The sequence below is a fragment of the Lissotriton helveticus genome, chromosome 1_1, assembly GCF_964261635.1.
Source record: "Lissotriton helveticus chromosome 1_1, aLisHel1.1, whole genome shotgun sequence".
Taxonomy (NCBI): domain Eukaryota; kingdom Metazoa; phylum Chordata; class Amphibia; order Caudata; family Salamandridae; genus Lissotriton; species Lissotriton helveticus.
Genome location: NC_136057.1, coordinates 10,175,870 through 10,193,034, shown reverse-complemented (window position 1 = coordinate 10,193,034; position 17,165 = coordinate 10,175,870). Strand labels below are relative to the sequence as shown.

The 17,165-nt window shown below is 45.4% G+C and overlaps 1 protein-coding gene across 1 annotated transcript in view; it reads left to right on the top strand.

The window, feature by feature from the left end:
• Positions 1–17,165, top strand: part of LOC144810004 (uncharacterized) — a 121,824-nt gene that overhangs the window by 45,327 nt on the left and 59,332 nt on the right. The window contains exon 2 of the mRNA XM_078673756.1: positions 9,260–9,343. The gene's annotated coding sequence lies outside the window, so the exon portion shown is untranslated. The remainder of the gene's footprint in view (positions 1–9,259; positions 9,344–17,165) is intronic.

Here is a 17,165-nt window from a genome sequence, read left to right as displayed (position 1 = left end):
CTATACCCTGTACTTGCCATTCTTTTGTACCCCAAACACTCTTTACTTCAACGTTTTTGTCCCAATAATCAAAACCAAAAGTATTCATTTGTTCAAAGAATGAGTCTGAATATATCAATTTCGTGTTTGTTATCATGGTCTTTGTCCCTGTCTTATTTGACAATTTGAAATAAAATGTTTCAGCATTACTTGTGCTAAAACCTGAAAAGTATGAATATTTGTCATAAACGGTTCTTGAGCTTCCTTTTGGAGGGGTTGCACAATGTTCCCATTGATTATAATTTAAAACATTTCTAGGTTGTGCAGATCTATGTAGAAAATGGTTACCATAGTGGTTATAACAGTACATACTATCATAATTTGTCGAACCCTGCAAATAATCATGTTTGGTAAATTTAGCAGACATCACTAAGTCAGACATCATATTATTTATACTTTCAAAGTCCCAATCATCAGCAAATGAGCTTGGTTTTACAAAGTCACTCAACGAGATCTTAATCTGGTGTGGATATTTCAGGATTTCAACCGGACCATAAATTTCGTAGTCAGTGTTGTCCCATGCTACCCCACCCGGTATAGGATTGGCTGTGAAGTTGACTGAAGAAAGTTCTCTTTTCTCGACGTGTGAAGATGTGTGTGGTTTGAGGATCAAGTTGATTTTCTGACTTGCTGTGTCCATTTTAGCATATTTTCCCTCAATGAAGCGTCCCAAAGTTAGTACCATGATGAGCCAAAGTATGAGGATAAATGCACCAAAACCCACCCAAAATTCAATCCATGGAGAAATCAGATATGTTTCTTTCAGTTGTTTCAAAAGTACTTTAACTTTATCTTTAAAGGTTTTTGTTGATGGCTGTGTTTTTGATTCAGTGAAGCCTTCAGAGGAATCATCGAAGTTTATGAAGTAGCCGGATGCAGTTCTGTCAATTGTTCCAATTGCTTCAGGATTACTGTTTCTTGCATAGTCGTTTGTTACTTCATTATAGATTGGTGTGTCTCTGCTAAATGTTTTTATTTGGGTTTTCAGAGGTCTGAGTTCTATTGCATTGTTGCATAGTCCTTGTTGTTCTTCTGTAGGTGTTTCGAATGTGATGAGCCTTTTTGTTAGGACCTCTGTACTGGTAGCAAACCTTGGTGTTCTGCTACTTATTGGGAGTCCACTTGGCCTACTGTTTGTTATCGGCCACATGTTGTGGTTTTACCAGGTCGATGGATACAACTCGGTTCTCCTTTTTACCAGCAAGCGGCGGTAGTACAACTGATCTTGTCCCGTTGATAGACAAGACAGGAACTGCTTTTCTGTAAGAAGGCCCAAATTCCTTCTTTACCGCGATCTTTTCTCTGACTAGATCCCCGACTTTTGGAATCCAGACAGGTCTTGCTGGGACAGGTGGTGGTTCTTCAGTGGTTGTTGGCTGCTGTTTCAACTTTATGTTGCTCAGGTCTTTTCTTGTTTCGTTTAAGTCCTGCAAAATAGCCAAACGATCTTTGATATCAAAGCATTTTTCCTTCACCACTGAAGTCTGACTGTCGAGGTCTAAGACTAACATCCTAGTTCCAAATAATAATTCGTACGGACTGAATCCCTTCAGAGAATTTCTTGGCAGGTTATTTAGACTACGTTGGACACTTATTAGATGTTTGACCCACCCAGCTCCCGAACCTAATACCTTTGCCGTTATAGATTGCTTTATGTCACGGTTTTTTCTTTCAACAATTCCGTTCCCCTCAGGGTGAAATGGACAAGAGTACCGCAATGTAACGCCCATGCTGACCATGGCCTCCTTATAAGCTCTAGAGCTAAAAGCAGGACCATGGTCCGAATGCAGCATGCCAATTGCGTATGTGCCGATAAAGACTCGCAAATCTTTTATAACAGTTCTGGCGTCAGCCGTTCGCTGGGGCCACATCCATATGAATCTCGTGCATGAGTCCACTGCAACCAAGATATATTTATAGTTACCATCCCTTTGTAAGGGACCACAGTGGTCTAGGTAAACACAGGCTAATGGTTTATCCGAGATTAGAAGGGGCGTCTGTGCTGGACGTTGATACTTTCATTCTTTGACATATTTCACATTCTAAAACATAGTTCCTTGTTTGTCTTCTCATTTGTGGCCACCAGTATCTCTGTTTTAATAATGATACTGTGGCTGAGACGCCAGCATGTATAGAAGCAAGCCCTTCGTGTGCCGCTATTATCAGTCCTAACCTATGTTCCATGTTTGGAATTGCCTTATCCCCCACTCCAGGGATTCGAGCAAAAGGAACATTGTTTGCATCAGTTATGTATGAGTATTTTACTGGAAAGCCTTTTGGGAGTGTTTCTATCGAATCCTTTTCTGTAGCGCTGACAGCCTGTAATATTTCGCTGTCTATTTTTGTTTTTGACCGTGTGATGGCAGCTACGGAAGCCGTTTGCACAGCTGCCTTCGCGGCCTCATCAGCCAATGAATTCCCTGCAACGTGAACGCCATCACGTTGATGACTCAGCGTATGTATCACGTGAGTCTTTGGTAGTTCTTTTTGTAATAGAACTACTTGTTCCCAGAGCATCTTATGCTTGATTGTGCCTCCTTTTGCATCCTTAAAGCCATTCTGAAGCCAGATCTGCAAGTATTCATTGTAAGACTGAACGCAGTAATACGAATCGCACACTATGAGTGTGGGGAATTCTCGATCGGTATTTTCAAGCGCCATCTTAAACGCCAGTAGTTCAGCTCGCTGAGCTGTACAATCTCCTAGAGATTGTGTCTTAGTGATAGCTGGTTTGAATTTTCCTTCGTGCCAGCGACCTTTAACAATCGCGCACGCAGCACTGTAAGCTTGTTTACCCCCTACTGCGGGTTGTGCTGATCCGTCTGTATATATTATACAGCCGTAATGTTCTAGAGGCAGAATTTCGGTCGGCGGAGGACATTCAAATTCATATTGGAGAAATTCTTGTGTTTTTAAGTTAGGATCAAATTCGTATGCCACGTCTGTTGCAGCAAGAGAATTAGCCCATTGTATCCATCTCGGATGGAGCGCTTTAGCATTTGGAATGCTTGCTTTTGTTACAGCCTCTAGGGCTGGTATTGGTGTCACGATTATTATTCGTTTACCTTGTGCCAGGGCTCGTTCTTTTGCTATAGCTGTCTGTGTTGCAGTAAGAATTTTTTCCGTTGGGCTAAATTTCATTTCAGCCTTAGTGTACAAGTGTGATTTGAATGCAATTGGTACCTTTTCTCCCTCATTAGAGGTCAGGTATGTGAATCCGCATCTTCCTGGGATGACTCGAATCACAAGATTGCGTGTGTTATCACGTGTTTCTAATTTTGTTTTAATTAACATGTCTGTTTGTAAGGATCTCAAAATTTCTGTGTGTATTTGAGTCCAATTGGTTCTTTTAAAATCTGGTTTTATTAGATCATAAAGGGGTTTGACCCTTTCTGCGTAATTTGCAATGTATGTTCTTCCGAAATTTAGGAAGCCTAGAATTGACTGTAGGTTTTTTAGTGTTCTAGGTGCTTGGAGTACGGCACATTTCTCTAGGAAATTGTCAGCCAGGCTTTTGCCTTCACTTGATAATTCGTATCCTAAGAACAGGACTGTTAGATGGGCAATTCTAGATTTTTTAAAGTTGAATTTGTAACCCTCTGCTGCGAACCCAAGTATGATGGTGTTCACTCTCTTCAAGTGAGTATCCAAGTCATCATCTGTTAGGTATATGTCGTCGACATAAGATAATGCTTCGTCATCATATGTTTGTAGTAATTCTGTTACTCTCGCTGAGAATACCCCTGGGCTATTCTTGTACCCCTGGGCTAACCGACAGAATTGTTTTTGAGTGCCATTTATTGAGAACGCAGACAAATATCTGCTCTCTGGTGCTATGTTTTGACAAAAGAATCCATTAGAGATGTCTAATGTTGTTTTGTATTTTTTGCGCACTATGTTATTCATTAGTGCAGCACTATGCGAGTTTTGCACTGCAAAAGTTTTGCAACATGAGTTAAGGTGTCGGTAATCCAAAACTAGACGATATGAATTGTCTGGTTTGGAGACCGGAAACAAAGGGTTGTTCATTTGTGAGGTGCAAGTTTCAATCACCCCCTGGTATTCTAATTGATCTAGGATTTCTTTTACCTGTTTTTTTAGCTTCTTGCTTAATTGGGTACTGTCTTTGTGCAGTAGGTTGTGATTTTAACTGGATTTTGTGAGGAGGAGAGTCCTCATCCCATCCTACATGATTTTTATATAAAGCAGGAGCTTGAGCTACTGCCCACTTTCTGGCAAGTGTGTATTTTTTATGAATTGGGATATGATTTGAGAAGGCAGGCATAATTATTTCTTCGCCACGAGGGCACTCCCTGACAAACTCTGGTGGCCAGTCTTTTTCAGCTAGAAGGATGTCATAGCCCTTGGAGAGATTATCCCAAAATAGTCCCCTTATTTTTCTAGTCTTACCCCCTTCTATACGTAAAGTTATTTAATATATTTTGTGAGGTTTGCTAACTCTGGTGTCTGCAGTTTCCACTTGAAGATATTCATTCGTGTCCACTGTCTCCAGATGATTCATAAGGACTTTGCGAGCTATGCTCACTTCTGCTGCGCTGTCTAGCATTGTCTGAGCCCATTCTCCGTTTTTCAGTTGTGTCCTCAGTATTCTCGGCATTGTTTACTACCTTGATACTGGCTACCTTCTTTTTTGGAAATTGTAGTTTCTTTTTTAGATGAGCAGATTCCTTGTCTTTGGACTTGGCGTGCTCTTCTCTTTGTTCTGATCGTCCTCTTCTTTCCGATTTCTGCGAGGAAGTCTGAAAAGATTGAGAGGGACGTGTATCAATGTCTTGATATCTATCAGGCTTCTTTATATTATCCCTATTTCTAAGGTTATATCTTTTCCCAGAGGGGTCACTTTGGGGTGACCTGTGTCTCTGGTTCGGAGATTTTTCTCTCCGCCGAGGAGACCTTCCTCTGGACTGGAATTTTTTTTCTTTAGGATTGGATTGTTTGTTTCCATCCCAGCTCTTTTTTTGTGATGTTGAATTATTATTAAAAAATATTTTTTCAGGACTTTCAATCAGTTGTGGTTTTACTGGTATTCCACCTAAGCTATCGCTACCTAGTTCCTCATAGGATTTTTCTATAATTCTGGCAATTTCAGCTGGTTGGTCTGCTATATCTGTCTCCTTTAACCTCTGGCGGATCGCCACGTTTGCTGCTTCTCCCTTTATGTTGGCTAATAATATAGCCGAGACCTGCTTGAAGTCTTTCAGTAATTTCATACCAAGAGTTAAAGCGGGTTCTGGACCGTATTCGTCTTGAATTTGTTTTAGCACATCTGGTATTACCGAAATGGATGGAACACCGTGCGTTTTTGTGTAGATGGAAGCAAAGCCTGTACCCCAAGTGTCACAGTCCTCCACGTGTGGTGCGATTCCCATTGGAAGACAGATAGTCAGAATCCTGTGTTTTTCTAACGGGGTGGTGTCTGGAAACACCGCCTCTATTTGGTTGATTTTTTGTGCTAACCAGAATGGTATTTGTTCCCGTTTAGCTGGTACTTTACCTAGGCAGGACTGTATGTTCTGTGGTGTAATTTTATTTGTGTTCCCCTGATGAGGGGTCAGCTGTGGAATTTTAATTGCTGGTTGGATTGTTGAAGTCCGCATTACATATTGGACTAATTGTCTATGTATTTTTATTAATTGTTTTAGTTGTATTAAAAGGTTTGCTGCAGACATCCCATCGATGTCTGGATGTGGTGTGTATCCGGCTAGAACCGGCCACGTTGCTCCTGGTCTACCTAATGGACCGAGCCTGGTGATGTGATTATTATGTTTTAGGGCGCCATTAAATAAGAGCAGATGCTCTTGAAATTTAAGTGGTACTTCCACCTCCTCGAAAGGAGTGTACTCATTAGGAGGTTCCTCTGTTTTGTAATAGTGGAAGACCTTTGTTACAGCATTTGCTGCTGGAAAATGTATCCATGAATAGAATACCTCTGTCTGCCGATATTCGTGTGCCTCAATTACGAATATGACCGTGCCACCTCTAGGTGTCAGTCCATTTTCTATAAGTTTTAAAGTTATAGATTTTCTTGTGTTGACCGCGATGAGTATTATCTCCGGGTCAGCGTCTTGCAGTGCATTATCAGCTGCTGCGAGTTCAGTTGCTATTCTAACTGCCTCTCTTTCTCCTTCATTGTCTGACATTGTACTGTCCAGAAGGTTATTTTGTTTGTTCGCAGATCAGGTTCTTATGGAAACAAAGATTAGATGCACAATATTTTGGAACAGTGTATCCTTCAACGTTGACTAAACCAAGGACCATACATAGGAGTTTCCTCCTGCGAGGTTTGGCGGATATTACCTTTCACCCACTCCAGACGTCTTTGGAGTATTATGGGAAAAAGGGGTCTGAGTGAAAAAGCACGACTGAGTTACTCTAAATGTCTTACGTTAGTTTTATCGCCCATCCAAACACGTTGGGCGCCATGTAGTGTAGTTCCTATTATCCCAATAGGCTCTGCGCATTGGAATAATACCTTCAATAGTATAGGCCTAGACCAGACGTTAACTAGGTCTACTACTGTCGATATTAGACTTAAAGTTTTGGGTTTGCCAGCTAGCTCAGAGTTCACTAGAAACTTTCTCGACTAGGCAAGGAGGAGTTGAACCTCCCTGGATAGACAAGAAGGGATTTAGTTTCTGACAACCATAGAACATGACAACTTTGCTCTCCCCTAATCAAGAGTGTATCTCTAGAGTCGTGTGAAAACAAAAGACGACTTATTTTACTCAGTCAGTACGTGCATTCTTAGTCTCACCAGATTGTAGAGAAAAGGAAGAGACGGGCGTGTTCAATAAAAGATGTTATTTATTGATCAGTCTCTTTTCTCATACAAGAGAAATGGATCGATATTATTGCAATACTTATGGTTAAGTAAAGTGCATACATTAAAAGCAGAAGTATAAAATAATACTGTAAAAACATTGATATGGTTTCTAAGCCATATGATGGTTTAAAATGGATAAAATAGATACATACACATATACATTTGACTAATCGTACTCAACTGGTGTTTCTAACTACGCCTACCCCAGATGTACCTGACCTAAGTCTAATACGTGGGCGGGAGTAGAAAGTAGCAGTTTAAGTTAAGTTTGTTTTGCCAAGTGACTGACCCAAGAATTCTCTGTGAGGGGTTATTCAGTTCTGTACCTGGAGTCTAGGATGAATGAGGGATGGTATCTCTCGTCTCTGGTCTCGATATTCCAGGCTGCATGCGAGGGCTACCCGGAAGCGCCGGAGCTGGATTTCTCGGCAGGAGAAAGCAGCGTCTCGTTCTCAGCGCGTCAGGAAGGCGGGGCTGCGCCAGCGGGGTCTGCTCTGCTCTGGGCTTCGGCAAGTCTGGCTGCTCCGATCTCGTCACCACCGCGTGTGTTTGCATAGGGCAATATCGGTAATATTTATACCTTTAAGGTGCCGAGATTGACGTAAGGATGGACATAGATACGTCAATAAGGATGTCATACGACCTGGTCGTTAGCACATTCTTTTGCTGAAGTTCTCGGTGAAATCAAAACAATGGCCGCAGGGTTTTTCCCAGGTCTGTCATAGGTTTGATTTGTTTTGAGAACTCCGTATGCCTTATCAGGGGCTGGAGGAATATCGCTTGTCTAATTAGATGGCAAGCGTTATGACCTAATCAGATAACACGTTCCTGTGCCGTAGTGTGGCTTAATCAGATAACGGTTTCTGCATCATGGGGGTTTTCTGCCTCATGGGATGGCTGCTAGTTAACTTGTTAACCAGAATAGGGTCAGGAATAGGGGGATCGATACAGGACCTATAGGAATACATCACAGGATAAGAAGGAGTTTTGTCGCTCCTGTGTCACCTGCCAAGCCAGTGGCAAATCAGGTGGCACCACAAAGGCCCCTCTAATACCACTACATGTGGAGGGGGTTCCCTTTGAAAGAGTGGGGATTGACATTGTTGGACCAATGGATCCCCAAACAGCATCTAGGCACAGGTTTATTCTGGTGGTAGTGGATCATGCCACCAGATACCCAGAAGCTATTCCCCTAAGGACCACAACAGCCCCTGTTGTGGCAAGAGCCCTCCTGGGAGTTTTCTCAAGAGTGGGTTTTCCGAAGGAGGTTGTCTCAGACAGAGGTGCAAACTTTGTCTGGGTACCCTGATAGTCTCTCCTCCCTGAGCTTTACCTGTAATACCATAAGTAGGCAGTATTCCCAGACCGACAAGTAGGGCACTTGGAGGCGGGTCCTTATCATCTCTGCAACACCGGGGTGCAAGTCATCAGGTAAGGTTTGCATTACTGAACCAGTCACCTGATCGCTTGACGTCGAAAAGACAAGGTCCAAAAAAGTGGCTAAGTGCGACGGTAAAATCTTGATCAGGACCTACTGCTTAACCTATCCGATCCGCACTCCATCACAGTTGGCCTTAGATTTTGATTTTGTCCCTGGCCAGTGTGACCAGATAGCCTTGGTTGGCGCTTTGTGCTTTTTGGCACCAGAAGGCACATTTTTTTAAGTTAGTCTTTGAAAATCCATATCTCCGGTTCCCTACATTTGATTTTTGTTGTTCTCTATTTATATATTTTGATGTTTGAATTTTATTGTGTTGTTTCTTTTACTTTTTTACTGTTTTGGTGATATTAAATGCTTTACACTTGCCTGTCTCCAAAATGAAGCCTGACTGCTCGTTGCTACGTTACTAGAGTTGCGCAAGGATTAACTTGACTGGATTTGATGAGTGATTGTGGCATTATTACTAGCTGAAGGTGCATACCTCCACCTACTAATAAGCCAGTTTCCCACAGTAAGGCACTGGATTTTGGACCCATGAGCCTATCCGGAGCTTGGTACTAAAAATATGTGCATGAAAGGAATCGTTTGTAATGGGTTTCTCCATTTTTTTTAGCACAGCCCTTTGAGTACCTCTTATTGCGTGAATTATACAACTTCAGGCAACCTTTTGTCATCTAGGTAAACATCCATGAACACACCCATGCCTTTATACCACGACCATTATCATGCACAAGTTATGCGTTTGTCTTCTAGCGCTGGGTTAGTTTGTGCATTAATGTCTTTAAGCATGAGGCATCAAATCCTAAAAAGTCTGTTACCTGGGCTGGACGTTACCTGTTCTGCTGCACAACGAGTTTTTAGTTTACCTTTTGTTACTGCTTGTCTGTAGTGTAAGTGCTTACGATTCTTGATTCTTGTCTCATTTTCTCTTGCAGGTTTTCAGGAGATGCTTTACAGACTGTCAACGGAGTCAGCAGGATTAAGCGCTTTGAGGCCCTTGCGACGCAGTGCTCGAGCAGGTAGGCGTGTGCTGGCAGTCTGGCGCAGTCTAAAGTGACCGCGCCAAGAACACACCCAAATGGCAGATGGGATCGCTAAATCCCACAAGATTTCGCTCTTAGCTGTTACGGGGTGGGTGGGGATTTTTGTAAACAATGTACATGCTTCGTCTGCAATCACTGTCCTATGCGCTTCGAAGCTGCATCAGGAGTCCTCTACCTTGTCAATGTGGGGCTGCGGTAATTAGTATCATTATATGTGACCTTATTCTTTGGATCGTGTAGTACCAACCAAGTACTGTGTACAGGATTTTACATGACAATGAATAGTACAACAATGACACAGAATTCCGTACAGTTTGCAACACACACTGACTTTAAATACACAACCTCTGACATCAGGTCCTTGTGTAGTGTAGTTCCTATATCCCTGATAGGCCCTGCGCATTGAAATAATATACACTATAGTTGTGGCATAGGACTGAGGTCAGTAAGCCTCTATCGAGTTCATTAAAAATAATTACTTTTGTGTGCCAGCTAATTCAGAGGTCACTAGAAACTTCTTGAATAAATAAGAAGGGATTAGTTTCTGACAACCGCATAAACATGACAACTTTGTTTCCCTTAGAATCGGGACAGTCTCAGAATCGTGGAAACAATAGATAACAGTTTTACTCAGTCAATCATGCATGCTTCGTTTCTACAGAGTTTACACAGAAATAGGTAGACTGGCGTTTCAATAAAAAGGGTTTATTGAACAGTCTTATTTCTCGTGCAAGAGATATGAGCTGCTACAATCGTAAGACAGAATGCGAAGTATAATACTTACAGCATTGGCAGTAAGATAAAATAATACTGGAATAGCATGGTTTGTAGCTATGACATATATTCATAAAAATACATACATAAATAACACAGGCTAAAATGTGAATACTCGTCTAGTGCTTCTAGCTAGTTCTACCCCAGTGTACCTAACCGGAGTGTAGTACGAGGTAAAAAGTAGGTGCTGTTTTTCTATAGTCTAGTTTAGCTATAGTTAGGATTGGTGTTGCCAAGATTTACCAAAAGTCCCTCTAGGTTCTAGTCTGCTCCATACCTTAGAATGAGAGGGGTTGGTATCTCTTTCCGGGTCTCGATCTCTAACACCACGCGAAGGGGAGTCAGAAACACTGGAGCTGGATTCTCTGCGAGGAAGATGACAGCGTCTGGTCAGTGTGTCAGGCGGGGACTTGACTTCCTTCTGAACCTGCAGTGGCAAGCCGTGCAAGTATGCAGCCGTGACTTGCCATGGCAAGTGAAGGTATATTTATACCTTGAAGGTGTTTAGGAATGCCAGTATTGATGTAAAAGTCGGGCAGAGGAATGTCATGACTGAACCCCTAAGGAATAGATGTTCATGCATAATAAATGAGTTCTTGGAGAAATCAATAATCCAAGCAAGGGGAAGTCCTAAAGGGTTAGGAGTCTGGTTTTCCAAGAACTCGTTGTGACGCGGATGTAGGTGGCAATGCCTGTATTTGGCTAGCATGGCTAATGCCTAAATAAGGATTGGATTTCTATGCCTAAATAAGGGCAATGCAAATTGTGCCTATATAAGGGCATAAGTCGGGAAACCTATATACAGTATCTAAGCCTTAAATCAATCTAAAACGCTATTTAAAACAGTTAAAGAGCTAGCCGGCTCAAATACCTCACCAACTCCACCTGATTTAAATAAAACACAATGCAATCAACTAGCCGCATTTTTTGTCGACAAAGTTGATAACATTTATCAGGCCATCGAACTAAATCAGTACAATCATGACGAAGTTCACAGTGACGTACATGGTCCTAACAGACCATGTATCCAAGAGGCTACTTTAGATACAACTTCTGATAAAGCTCCCACTCCCTCACTAAGCGTCTGGCCTATACTCAACGTTGAAACTGTCACTGAACTTCTAAACACGATAAAATCAGGCTCACCTAATGATCCCCTACCATGCTCCATCTTAAAATTACTTAGTAAAAAAGCTTTATCCACTATCACGGACCTTTTAAACAGCTCCTTGAAGGAAGAATGTGTGCCTCAGGAGTGGAAGCATGCAGTGATTCATCCTCTGCTAAAAAAAGCTGATGCAGACCCGAAGGTACCCTCGAATTTTCGACCAATATCTCTCCTACCTATTTTTGCCAAAATTCTAGAGAAACATGTCCACCGTTGTCTCTCGCATTTTATAACCACACACGACCTGTTACCTCCCCATCAATCTGGCTTCCGGGCTGGTTTTTCAACGGAGACCACCCTATTAGGTGTAACAGAAAATATCCGTTCAATGATAGATAGGGGTGAAACAGTGGCACTGGTGCTTCTTGACCTCAGTGCCGCATTTGACACTGTTTCACATGCGGTACTAATAAAAACCCTTCACTCACTTGGCATCTGTGGCTCTGCCTTAAATTGGATTACATCCCTAGTTGAAAACAGAACATTTCAAGTCTTTTCCAATTCTGCTTGTTCTGATACCTATACTTTTAAACATGGAGTCCCGCAAGGCTCAATTTTAAGTCCACTACTTTTTAATTTATACATGAGCCCACTTGCAAAAATAGCTGAGGAAGCCGGCTTAATAATGTTCTCTTATGCTGATGATTCTCAGCTTCTTTATTCCCTTCCACCATCAGGCATTAATGGTCCTTCCACATTAAGCCTAGGATTAACGAAAATCGCTGGATGGATGCAAAACAACTTCCTGAAATTAAACGGTGAAAAAACCGAACTTATTATTTTGGGAAGAAATAAAGAACTCTGGGGACCCCAACACTGGCCCTCGGAAATGGGCCCTCCTCCAATGCCAACCAACCAGGCCCGGAACCTAGGCTTTGTTGTTGATGACACACTTAGTATGCACCAGCAAGCCATTAAAACATCAGCCACCTGCTTTGTCATCCTGAAGTGGCTAAAGAAAATCTGCTGGATGTTACCGGATCACACTAAAAAAACTATCATTAACGCCCTTATAACATCAAGGTTAGATTACGCTAATGCGTTATACTTGGGGTCCAACAAAGCTACAGTCCGCAAACTGCAAACTGTGCAGAACGCAGCCGCGAGACTGTTAGGTAAAATTCCTATCCATGCGCCCACTACCAAACTCATACGTGAACTACACTGGTTAAAAATTGAGAACAGAATTAGATTCAAATCTTTATGCTTCATGCACAAAATCTCAACAAACAAAGCTCCTAAATACCTACGAAATCTGGTACAATGTTACCTTCCATCTAGGACGCTGAGATCTGCAACAGCGAATAAATTTGTTGTTCCCAAAATAAAACTATCACGCATGGGAGGCAAATCCTTCGCATACCTTGGTCCCTCCTTGTGGAATTCCATGCCACAAGCTCTGCGCTCAGAGGCTAATTACATCAAATTCAGAAAAGCCTTAAAAACCTGGCTATTCAACATCTAAGTCAGCTGTTCGATTACTCACCACTGAATCACAGCGCCGGGAAACCCTTTGTTGGGTAGCTGTTTGCGCTATATAAGATAAATAAATAAAATAAATAAATCGACACACAACTCTTGAATCCGGAGTTCACTTAGGCAACGGCAGTCTGCTTCAGCGTGATTTATTTTGGGTCTCAGGAAGTCCTTGTCCTCAGCTTCGATGATGGGCAGCTCTGGAGTCTTCAGCAGGGCACATCAGTGCAGTCAGGCTGAATAGCGGTGATGGCGGCAGCAGCTTGGCTCTCAACATCGACATCTTTTTCTGGAGCTTTTTCACAAAAGTCGACAAAAAGTTCTCAAACTTTCAAATCTTTTTTTGAAAGGTTCTTTGAGAGTCAGAAGGGATCCATCGCCCCAGCCAATGGTTCAGAAGCTGTGGTTTGCCTCCAGGGGTCTGGGTCTCTAACTCCCACAATGCATCTGGTCAGTCTGGGAAAACTCAGGTGAAGCTGGTCAGCTTAGTTGTCCTCTTGGTGGGTGTTGCAGGTGACCTCTTCCAGCACTTTTCTACCTGTTGCTGCTCAGGAAGTCCACTCCTTATTCTTGAAGACAGGCAAAGTCCTTGTCTGGAGCCTTTAAAGTGCAGCAGGTGCAGTCCTTCTGAGTGGAGTCCATGTGACTGCCGTCCATGTGACTGCCGTCCATGTGACTGCCGTCCATGTGACTGCCGTCCATGTGACTGCCGTCCATGTGAGTGCAGTCCATGTGAGTGCAGTCCATGTGAGTGCAGTCCTTCTGAGTGCAGTCTGTCTGAGTGCAGTCCGTCTGAGTGCAGTCCGTCTGAGTGTAGTCGTTCTGAGTGCAATCCGTCTGAGAGCAGTCCTTCTGAGTGTAGTCCTTCTGAGTGCAGTCCTTCTGAGTGCAGTCCTTCTGAGTGCAGTCCGTCTGAGTGCAGTCCGTCTGAGTGCGGTCCGTCTGAGTGCGGTCCGTCTGAGTGCGGTCCGTCTGAGTGCGGTCCGTCTGAGTGCGGTCCGCCTGAGTGCGGTCCGCCTGAGTGCGGTCCTTCTGAGTGCGGTCCTTCTGAGTGCGGTCCTTCTGAGTGCGGTCCTTCTGAGTGCAGTCCTTCTGAGTGCATTCCGTCTGAGTGCAGTCCGTCTGAGTGCAGTCCTTCTGAGTGCAGTCCTTCTGAGTGCAGTCCTTCTGAGTGCCGTCTGTCTGAATGCGGTCCTTCTGAGTGCAGTCCTTTTGAGTGCAGTCCAAGGCTCTAGCAGGTGCAGTCCTTCTGAGTGCAGTCCTTCTGTGTGCAGTCCAAGAATCCAGCAGGTGCAGTCCTTCTGAGTGCAGTCCGTCTGAGTGCAGTCCATCTGAGTGCAGTCCTTCTGAGTGCAGTCCGTCTGAGTGCAGTCCGTCTGAGTGCCGTCCTTCTGAGTGCCGTCCTTCTGAGTGCAGTCCGTCTGAGTGCAGTCCGTCTGAGTGCAGTCCGTCTGAGTGCGGTCCTTCTGAGTGCGGTCCTTCTGAGTGCGGTCCTTCTGAGTGCGGTCCTTCTGAGTGCGGTCCTTCTGAGTGCGGTCCTTCTGAGTGCGGTCCTTCTGAGTGCGGTCCTTCTGAGTGCGGTCCTTCTGAGTGCAGTCCTTCTGAGTACTTTCCGTCTGAGTGCAGTCCGTCTGATTGCAGTCCGTCTGATTGCAGTCCGTCTGATTGCAGTCCGTCTGATTGCAGTCCGTCTGATTGCAGTCCTGAGTGCAGTCCTTCTGAGTGCAGTCCTTCTGAGGGCAGTCCTTCTGAGTGCAGTCCATCTGAGTGCAGGCCTTCTGAGTGCAGTCCTTCTGAGTGCATGCCTTCTGAGTGCATGCCTTCTGAGTGCAGTCCGTCTGAGTGCAGTCCGTCTGAGTGCAGTCCGTCTGAGTGCAGTCCGTCTGACTGCAGTCCGTCTGAGTGCAGTCCTTCTGAGTGCAGTCCTTCTGAGTGCAGTCCTTCTGAGTGCAGTCCTTCTGAGGTCAGTCCTTCTGAGTGCGGTCCTTCTGAGTGCAGTCCATCTGAGTGCAGTCCTTCTGAGTGCAGTCCTTCTGAGTGCAGTCCTTCTGAGTGCATGCCTTCTGAGTGCAGTCCGTCTGAGTGCAGTCCGTCTGAGTGCAGTCCGTCTGAGTGCAGTCCGTCTGAGTGCAGTCCTTCTGAGTGCAGTCCTTCTGAGTGCAGTCCTTCTGAGTGCAGTCCTTCTGAGTGCGGTCTGTCTGAGTGCAGTCCTTTTGAGTGCAGTCCAAGGCTCCAGCAGGTGCAGTCCTTCTGAGTGCGGTCCTTCTGAGTGCAGTCCTTCTGAGTGCGGTCCTTCTGAGTGCGGTCCTTCTGAGTTCGGACCTTCTGAGTGCGGTCCTTCTGAGTGCGGTCCTTCTGAGTGCAGTCCGTCTGAGTGCAGTCCGTCTGAGTGCAGTCCGTCTGAGTGCAGTCCGTCTGAGTGCAGTCCGTCTGAGTGCAGTCCGTCTGAGTGCAGTCCGTCTGAGTGCGGTCCGTCTGAGTGCGGTCCGTCTGAGTGCAGTCCGTCTGAGTGCAGTCCTTTTGAGTGCAGTCCAAGGCTCCAGCAGGTGCAGTCCTTCTGAGTGCAGTCCTTCTGAGTGCAGTCCTTCTGAGTGCAGTCCATCTGAGTGCAGTCCGTCTGAGTGCAGTCCGTCTGAGTGCGGTCCGTCTGAGTGCGGTCCGTCTGAGTGCGGTCCGTCTGAGTACAGTCCTTTTGAGTGCAGTCCAAGGCTCCAGCAGGTGCAGTCCTTCTGAGTGCAGTCCTTCTGAGTGCAGTCCGTCTGAGTGCAGTCCGTCTGAGTGCAGTCCGTCTGAGTGCAGTCCGTCTGAGTGCAGTCCTTCTGAGTGCAGTCCGTCTGAGTGCAGTCCGTCTGAGTGCAGTCCGTCTGAGTGCAGTCCGTCTGAGTGCGGTCCGTCTGAGTGCGGTCCGTCTGAGTGCAGTCCAAGGCTCCAGCAGGTGCAGTCCTTCTGAGTGCAGTCCGTCTGAGTGCAGTCCGTCTGAGTGCAGTCCGTCTGAGTGCAGTCCGTCTGAGTGCAGTCCGTCTGAGTGCAGTCCTTCTGAGTGCAGTCCTTCTGAGTGCAGTCCTTCTGAGTGCAGTCCTTTTGAGTGCAGTCCAAGGCTCCAGCAGGTGCAGTCCTTCTGAGTGCAGTCCGTCTGAGTGCAGTCCGTCTGAGTGCAGTCCGTCTGAGTGCAGTCCTTCTGAGTGCAGTCCTTCTGAGGGCTGAGGGCAGTCCTTCTGAGTGCAGTCCAAGGCTCCAGCAGGTGCAGTCCTTCTGAGTGCAGTCCGTCTGAGTGCAGTCCATCTGAGTGCAGTTCTTCTGAGTGCAGTCCTTCTGAGTGCAGTCCTTCTGAGTGCAGTCCTTCTGAGTGCAGTCCTTCTGAGTGCAGTCCTTCTGAGTGCAGTCCGTCTGAGTGCGTCTGAGTGCAGTCCTTCTGAGTGCAGTCCTTCTGAGTGCAGTCCTTCTGAGTGCAGTCCTTCTGAGTGCAGTCCTTCTGAGTGCAGTCCTTCTGAGTGCAGTCCTTCTGAGTGCAGTCCTTCTGAGTGCAGTCCTTCTGAGTGCAGTCCTTCTGAGTGCAGTCCTTCTGAGTGCAGTCCTTCTGAGTGCAGTCCCTCTGAGTGCAGTCCCTCTGAGTGCAGTCCCTCTGAGTGCAGTCCCTCTGAGTGCAGTCCCTCTGAGTGCAGTACTTTTGAGTGCAGTCCAAGGCTCCAGCAGGTGCAGTCCTTCTGAGTGCAGTCCTTCTGAGTGCAGTCCTTCTGAGTGCAGTCCTTCTGAGTGCAGTCCTTCTGAGTGCAGTCCTTTTGAGTGCAGTCCTTTTGAGTGCAGTCCTTTTGAGTGCAGTCCTTTTGAGTGCAGTCCTTCTGATTGCAGTCCTTCTGATTGCAGTCCGTCTGATTGCAGTCCGTCTGATTGCAGTCCTGAGTGCAGTCCTTCTGAGGGCAGTCCTTCTGAGTGCATGCCTTCTGAGTGCATGCCTTCTGAGGGCAGTCCTTCTGAGTGCAGTCCTTCTGAGGGCAGTCCTTCTGAGTGCGGTCCTTCTGAGTGCAGTTCATCTGAGTGCAGTCCATCTGAGTGCAGTCCTTCTGAGTGCAGTCCTTCTGAGTGCATGCCTTCTGAGTGCAGTCCGTCTGAGTGCAGTCCGTCTGAGTGCAGTCCGTCTGAGTGCAGTCCGTCTGAGTGCAGTCCTTCTGAGTGCAGTCCTTCTAAGTGCAGTTCTCTGAGTGCAGTCCTTCTGAGTGCGGTCCGTCTGAGTGCAGTCCTTTTGAGTGCAGTCCAAGGCTCCAGCAGGTGCAGTCCTTCTGAGTGCAGTCCTTCTGAGTGCGGTCCTTCTGAGTGCGGTCCTTCTGAGTGCGGTCCTTCTGAGTGTGGTCCTTCTGAGTTCGGTCCTTCTGAGTGCGGTCC